Source organism: Homalodisca vitripennis, chromosome 3, assembly GCF_021130785.1.
Source record: "Homalodisca vitripennis isolate AUS2020 chromosome 3, UT_GWSS_2.1, whole genome shotgun sequence".
NCBI classification, from domain to species: Eukaryota; Metazoa; Arthropoda; class Insecta; order Hemiptera; family Cicadellidae; genus Homalodisca; species Homalodisca vitripennis.
This window is the reverse complement of record NC_060209.1, coordinates 83,137,354-83,146,791: the sequence shown is the minus strand read 5'-3', so window position 1 is coordinate 83,146,791 and position 9,438 is coordinate 83,137,354.

Genomic DNA, 9,438 nt, shown 5'->3' with positions numbered 1-9,438 from the left:
CAATAATATCAGTAACGTAGTAACAGTAGGGTGTAATTTTGTCCAGATTGAAATAATTAAAGATATTAGGTTTCATAACAAGATGCTGTTTACATTGGTTTGAATTTAATATAAGATTCTTAGCTACTGCCTTTATTAATTTCGTCTTTGTGGTGGAAAATTATATATAATTCACTAAAATACAGATTGTCATGCTTAAATGAATATCGTATTTTAGATTTTTAAAATTTCTCTACTTTTATATTACATTCAAAGATATAATTAATTTGAATTATTATAAGTATTAAAACTATTATTATTACATAATGTACCTAAACTGTAATGTATATGTGTTAAAATGGATTTGTATATATGATGTTTATTAAACGATTTGAAGATGCCTTTATAGATTATGGGTTTTGTTAGTCTTAAGAGAACGTAATTTGGAATATAACATTTAATTATTTGAGAATCATTTTTTTTATTTCACTTATATTACATCTTGATACATAGGAGTTCAACGTTTCTATACCTGTGTTAAATTGACGTATCTTTAGCACCTTTTTCTACTAATTTACCAATACTAATTAACATTAAAGTTTCTCAATGTTACTTAGGTATGTTTCTTAAGGAATTGGGCAAGAAATCAATAATAAAATACACAAATAAATGTTTTGCAATTAAAAAAAACCCAATAATGAATTTTTATATTCAGGCATTAATACATTAAAACCATATTTTGTAATAACACTCAAAAACAAATATTTTAAAATTTTTACAGTTTATGTTAGAGTTACATTTTAAAATTTAACATAATAAGATGACGAGAAGATAATTCGTGTGATGCTTTTAATGACTAAATAGGAAGCTAATATAAACATAAAACAGTATCATTAAAATATTTAGACACTACCGTATATCAACTGTCACTTAGCGTGAGCACACCATTAACGATTAATTGCCAATTGCGCTCCCTATGTGATGCGTTTTTGGATAGCCACTCCATATTGATTTACAAAATCTATATCTATGCTAATACGCGATAAAACTGATTTACCACCATGGCTGACACATGCAAAATATATCCTCATAAAATCTTCTCTTAGTTCTTCTATGTTTCCGAAACTTTTCGCTAGATTAACTAGATTTTTAAATATTGAAGAATATAACACCTTATTCTCGATCTAACCTAGAAGGTCCTGGACACCAATTTATTTTAATAGCAATGCAATATCAATGCATGAACTTCATAAATACCTCGGTTATTTCGTATACTTTTTATAACAATAGGCGGTAACATGTTTAGGATGCTAAACAAGTAAATATAATTCCAATTCACGCATCTGATGCCAGGTAATAATACAATTAATAAAAATTAATTAATTAATTAGTAATGTGCTCAAAATAGTTACTTGTGTGTACAGTGTTTTCATTTTTTGAGTTATTTTTTACTATGGACAGAAAAGGGGTATATATAGTACTATAATGTGAACATTATTGGTTGAGCTTTAGTGAAGCGTATGACTCTAGGTACTGGAAAAATCCATTTCTAACTGACTGTATGTCTGAGTGATTTATACAAAATTAAGTGACTTTTGCACTTACTGACATTATGCGTGGAGATTCATAAGAGGAAAACTGAATTACATAATCCACTCCATGGGATTTCGAAGAACGTTAGAAAATAGTTTTACAATAGTCTTACGGGCACACATGATAGCAACGAAAAATAAATTTGCAAAAATACTCAGTTTACTAATAACATATATTTTAATATGAGTAATAGTTAATATGTATCAAGTTATAACATGTAGCCTAACTATCCCAACACAATACGACGTAATTTTATTGTGACTTGGTGTGTAGGCTTTTATTTAAAGGCTATTATTTAACTGGATTTGATGAGAAAAATGTGAATATATCATGTTTCAAGATATCTCTAGAAAGATTTCATCTGTGGACTTGAAACTCTGCATGAAACTTTATTGGTACGTAGATAAAATTGAACTCCGGATTATCTGTCAGTAATGAAATTAGCTGGCTAGAGATTTGAAATTTTGCAATCAACAACAGCAAAGTCGTACATAGATGTTGTGTATTCCTACCTTAATTGAATACATATTATATTACCAACATGCTAAGGATTTATGTACATTATATGATTATTGTTTTACACTAAGTTATTTTTTTCAGGTGATTTAGAAGACGTGTACCATCAAAAATCGAGCTGAGGAGACGAAGGTCATCATCTTTCAGGTATTTTTATATTAAATACTGTGTGCTCTTCGTTTAGTATCCCTTTAAATATGTCTGCATTTTAAACATATATTGATGGGATAAAAGCCAAAAGTTGTGAGAAGTATCTATTGAAACTCGTTTTTCAGGGCTTCTAACAAACTCATCTCAGCATTGATTGTAATTATAAATTGTTTCAACGAAAAATCCACAATATTCTTACTATTTCTAGAGTTTTTTTCATTATTGATAATGAAACACAATACCAGAAATGTTAATATGTCTACCGTTACATATAACAAAATCAGCTATATGAAATGTCAAGTAAATGAATCTGGTCTCCTCTTTAATTGATCCTAGAACTTTCTAATCTAGCAAAGAAATGTTACAAATAAAATAACCACGTTGTATTTGGTAAATAAATTCTTTAAATACAAATATAGAAAAAAAATACAACATTAAGGAAGGAAGATACACAAACGAAGTACCAATGTATAACCTAGTTTGGTTGATTGCACTGACCGGATACTGAGGTGCGTCCAATGTGCTGCAGCTGTGCATCTTTATTGTTCAATAGTACTTAGTTTGTGTGCCTCTTATCCTTTGGGTTGGGATTTAACAGATAATGAAAAGCACAATTTTTTAACTTATTTTTTGTTATTATTTTAAAATATGTATAAAACTAAAAAAATATCTCTAACTTAAGTAATACGGGAACACGCAACACATTAGGTTTATTAAAATAAAAATACAAACGTGATGATACAGGAGATAATAAAATTAACTATTTTTATTGAATAAAATTGTTTTAAACTAAAAATATATTTCTAATTTGATTAAACCGTTAACACGTAACACATTTTAGTTATTAAAACAAAAGAAAAAACAAGCGTATTAGTGCAGGAAATTATGGAATTAAGTACTATAATTCCATAATTAAATTATAACATAATTAAAACATATCTTAAATTATGTTGTAGAGACATTAAATGATGAGACATTAATGCATTAAATGTTTAATAAATTAATACTGTATAGCGTTCTCATTGATTAGCTGGTTGACGCGTAGTGTAGATGTAACGTAACCTATTACATTACCAGTGATAAATGACAACCATTACGTAATTGACAAAAAAGGACAGGTTTTATGGTAAACCTACTAACTTTTACAAAAGTTTACATCATTATCGGAATTTATTAAATATTATAAAATGTTAAAATAGAAATAGACACATAAGATTTATAATATTTATATAAATTTGAATATAATTATGAATATCAGAATATAAATATTAGAAATCTTAAAAATAGGCTACTCAATAAAATATATATTGAGTTATATATTGCAGTTATATATATATATATATATATATATATATATATATATATATATATTACGAATCTTAATTATATATAACATTGTATAACTGATCTATATTATATATATATATATATATATATATATATATATATATATATATATATATATATATATATATATATATATATTAATTGTGTAAGTGTGTATGTCACTGAACTACTCCTAAACAGCTAGACCGATGTAAATAAATGTTCACAGCGCGTGCACTCTATAAACTGCAATTTCGGTACAATTGCGTATATTAATAGCCAAACATTATTTGAAGGCGCTTAGTTATTATGTATATTAGTCTTTAAAATAATAAAATAATAAATTTCTAGTTAAACTTAACGCTTCAGACCACTTTTTAATAAATCACACGAACTTGTATAATGCGTCTTATTATAATTTTGTTTTGGTGCGCAAGACACCTTAACCTAAAAAAAGTTTTTAATCGTCCAAAATTTAATTTATAAATGTGAGCTACGATGACCATTATGAAATAATTTTTATTATTTATTAAACGTTACATTAATTTTGCGTGATTGTAAAATTAACTTGATTTTACATTATATCTGGCAAATTAGTCAGCAACATAAAGTCGGAACAGATGACTTTATTTTTGTTTATTTGTCCTATCCTAATAATATAACGCGAAATGTCTTCGTTTGGTTTGCTTTCACGCATAAGCTATTAAACTGATTGCAGAAATTTGACATAGGCATCTTAAGCTTCGTGGGATAAATATAGGCCTATTCTTATTTTGAAAATTTCTTCGGTTTATACCCCCCTGGCAACAAAATGCCACCTTGGAATCTAATGTTATGAAATATTAATTGCAGTAGCATTTGTGATGTTATCAACTGTTCTGTGTCAACATTGTTTATTATTTTAAATTTGTTTAAATTTATACTTAGCACAAATATTTAATACCGTTTTAGATTTCAGCTTAAGTACGTACTATCTATCTTAAAAAGTGCCCCAAAATAAATTATGGTCAGAATTTGACACCGAAGGCTCCATAACAGTCGACCAGAAATAAGCTAGCTGAAAGTTCGCTGGACTGTTCTTTTGAGTTTTGTGTGTGCGTGTATATATTTTATTTTCTTGTTTATCAAAAGGTAGAATCAGCAATGGAACATAAATACTAACATGGAAGTAAACTGCAGAGACCATAAATAAAATATACAATTTTTAACATATTTTCTTGATCGTGGGAGGAAGGCAAGCTCAACATTAGCATGGGAAATATAATTCAATTCAGTCAGAAGTACTCATACATGTGCAAAACTACGTAATTGCATGCGAAACCGCAGAAAACTGTATAATGACAGTTGTATAGGTCATTATAAATACAATTGAACCACTTTATGTAATATATTAAAACTATATGTAACTTATTTTTTGTTCACAAAGAGTTAAAGTAATAATTATGCTTTAAAATTTTACTAAATAATATATGTTATGGGTCTATTAAATGCAGCAAAAGGTGATAAGACTTCGGCACGGAATAAAATTTTAATATCTGACATAATCTATAGACCTGTTGAATTTTTAAGCATTTTACATCAAAAGAGTGGTAAACGTTCGTGCCGAAATACCTTCTCTCTTTATGACCTGTGGTAGAAACATTTCAGCAGATTATAAGAACATCAAAGTGTTTCCTCCTTTAATAACCCTTTTATTTAAAATGAATGCATGTATGACCTTTGATGAATCACTTTGATTGTAAACGATTTAAAAAACAATACATCCAGATGAAAATATTTTAAGGGGATAAATTTTAATTCACCAGATTGGAATGTGCAGTAGGAACAAGGAGACCTAGTAATCTGTCGCGGTCGGCAGTTTTGAATACTTGAACCAAGATGAAAGGGCGCTTGGAATGAGTCCATTTTTCACCGACCCCGTAGCCTTATGCCGATACATTGAAAGCTTGCGCGGACGTGTTTGTTCCTGTTTAGTGTTCGCCCTTTGAAAATGTTGAAAGTAAAGTTTTAATGAAGGTCTCTTTAGCTCTCAAAGCTGTGGTATTTTTGGTAATTTTCTGGTAATGCTTATAAGACGATTCTTTCAAAATCTAACAATAATAAAATTTAACTATAATACTTGTTATACATTAAAGGAATATTTTATCATTCACTCCAGGATAGTTCGCCTAATACTGAAATATTAAACTTATGATATTACGGTAATGTAATGAATTATTTACGGTCAAATTTTGTGCTATAAGAGAAACTAAATGTGATAAAGAATACGATTATTACAGAGTCATAGTTAGTGTTTTCAAGTTCATTGTACCACTCAGTCTCACGTTATATGCAAGAATTTTACGAAAAATAGATTATAGAACGCAAAATATTGACATATCATACGTATAATAAATATTTTAACTCACACACAACCCACAAACACCACCATCCGTTTCCCCACAGGCCCACCAGCGACAATTTCCTGACATATAAAAGTACAGGAAAACAATTATTTTATGTTTATTCCTTTAGTAATTTGTGAGTTTTTAACATTTTTTAGTGAAAAATACTATATTACAGTTCTATATTGTTCAAGTACATTTGAAAGTGTTGTTTTAATGGTACACAACAGTGAAATTAGATCTTTTATAGTAAATTTCATAGACTTGTTTTTATATAAGATTGATTCTGTTCACTTTATACTAACTGTTTATTAAGGGACCTTAGTAGACTTGTATAATATAATATACTACCACAATATAATACTTTAATTAAATAATATATTACTAAACAAATTTAGTTTATTTTAATTGTAATTTAATAAAACCAATAATAAATACGTATAACTTATTGTTCAGTAATATATTGTTTGATTTATCGAGAAATCTTCAGTTTAAAGAGGGCTCCGAACCACCTAATTATTATAATGGTTATTTAGCGTGATTGACCTGGTCATTCCTTAATTCTCATTCTCGCTTAGGAATGAATCATACACCCTATCTAACTGGAACATGCCAGATCTTGTAAACCTTGTCGCTTCAAATGGCTACAACATCTGTATATAACATTAAATCAATTTTAGTACTAGTGCCATATTTATTGAAAAAACCTACCAGTAGTATTTTCCATAATAAATCTCAAATCAATTATTAACTTACAATAAATGGTAGACTAAATTAGTTTTTCTTGTTTATTTATATAAATAATAAACAACATAATTTTGTTTTCAAATCAAAAACAATTAAAAAAAAAAAAAAAAAAAAAAAAAAAAAAAAAAAAAAATAAAAAAAAAAATAAAAAAATAAAATAAAAAAAAACAAAAAAAAAAAAAAATAAAAAAAAAAAAAAAAAAAAAAAAAAAAAAAAAAAATAAAAAAAAAATAAAAAAAAAATAAATAATAAAAAAAAAAAAAAAAAAAAACAAAAAAAAAAAAAAACAAAAAAAAAAAAAAAAAAAAAAAAAAAAAAAAAAAAAAAATCAAAAAAAAAAAAAAAAAAAAAAAAAAAAAAAAAAAAAAAAAAAAAATAAAAAAAAAAAAAAAAAAAAAAAAAAAAAAAAAAAAAAAAAAAAAAAAAAAAAATAAACTGGAACATGCAGATCTTGTAACCTGGTCGCTTCAAATGGCGTACAACAGTGTATATGACACATTTAATCAATTTTAGTACTAGTGCATATTTATTGAAAAAACCTACCAGTAGTATTTTCCATAATAAATCTCAAATCAATAATTAACGTACAATAAATGGTAGATAAATAGTTTTTCTCTGTTTATTTTTATAAATTACTAAACAACATAATTTTGTTTTCAATCAAAAACATTTAAATATATTAGATAAACATTAAAAAACATAAAAATGTTCAGATGTTGATTTTTCAATTAATTCTCCTTTTGGATATATACAAAGTAGCTGTGTATTTCTGGCCTGTAATATTAGTTAATACAAAAGTATTATTTATTTTCACGTTCTACGAACTTTGTCATAATCGTTAGAGTTTTTATGAAATTTTGAAAAAGTATCAACAACAGTATAGCAATCAATATTCATTAAATTATAAGAATAAAGACTTTTTATTATTCCACATATAGTGTTTAAAAACAGTTTATTTTTATATCACAAAAGAAACCATCTAAATCAAAATAACATCTACATCTCTATACCATTCTAAAACCTCTGGTGGTTTGGGAATGGAAAAACATGTTTAGTACTCATTTAAACGTTGAATAATGTTCGTAAATAATGTACCATTGTCTACTTCGATAATATTTAAAATGGTATCAATGTGATACTACTTATGTGATAACATGATACCCGTGACATAGAAATGTTTATAACAGCGTACATTAAATACTAATAGTTTTCCAATTTTTTGAAATATTAAAATTGCTTTATATTAATAGACAACAACACTAGTATTTTTTAGTAGCTAACAATTGATGAGGACAGCAGAAAGAAGAATTTTCAATGAACTTAATGTCGCATAAATATAACACGGAACATAAATTTTGGCTGAATGCGCTTTGAATACGTGAGAGTAATAAATGGCTCTTTTTGTAACTGTCTCCGAGGAAAATTTCAGTCATGGTACTTAATCAGATTCTTGCATTGTGTTTTGTTTGGCATGCATTTCATTCTCATCTCTTTAAACTCGTATTCCATCCGAAACCTAATCTAAATATGTGTTACCCAATCGGAATAACAATAATTAACATAATTTTTATTTATTTACTAGCTTCACATATGTTTCAGTTTACATGTAAATACATGAAGTAAACGTAATTATTTGTCAGTCATTGCGTAAATCATATCTGATATATACAGTTTTATTATTATACTCTTTGAAAATTCAAGACTAATTTTTACTCTCTAAATAATTATCCATAATTTAAACTCGATTACAGAAGTTAGTTAGTTATTCTGAAATAGAACGCTTTGCTTACGAGGTGGGATGTTTTGTAGAACTCAAGATCGGAAAAGCGTTGAAAGTTACATGGTGGTGTAATAATCTTGAGAAAATATACAAAATGAACTAAAAAGACTGGTTAATTTAACAATCTCAAACTCGTCAATTTATTGCGGTATTAAAACGGTTATTACAATAAGAAAAATGTATTAATTTTCTTTTAAAGTGGTGAGCAAGCGGTTAGATATAAATGGTATCTCACAATACTAAACCTAAGTGAAATGCATTTAATTAAGATTTTCATTATAACAGAGAAAACGTATTGCAAAACAAATTATAAAGACAAGTTAAACTAATCTACATCAAGTTTCTATAATCTTTTCAAATTTGGTAAATTAATTTAGATGTATTTCACACCTTAAATAAAAAAAAGAAAACCTGTGACCTAGTGGTCTGACATAGGCTTTAGTCTGTACGTATAATTTTCTCTCATACAGACTTACTTGAAAAATTACGATTTACTTGCAATAAAAAGTTAATTTATGTTTAAATTACCAATGCATAACTTATTTATTGTAAAGTGATCAACGGCGTAGTATGTAAAACAGTATAAACTTAGTTCTTCTGCCCTCAATAATTTATCAATAATAATTTTAACCATGTTAGGTCGTTAGAGAAGTCAGCTATACAATAATATATTGCAGGCTCGCCACTTTTAATAATGTGATGTGATAGCCTTACGGAATCACAGAAAAGTAGAATAAAAACATAGGATGTTAAAAGAAAACAATTTAAATAATTGAAATAGAAAACAAAACTGCAATTAATGTTTTTAGAAATAATTTCTCCCTCAACATAACTTCCACTTTCCAAGTCGGATTTAGATGTTAGACCCATTCAGAAGATTCCAAATAGTTTATAAAGGAAAGCTTGAACCATATATGAAGAACACCGTTTAAAATGCGGCATGTATATAGATTACTCACCAT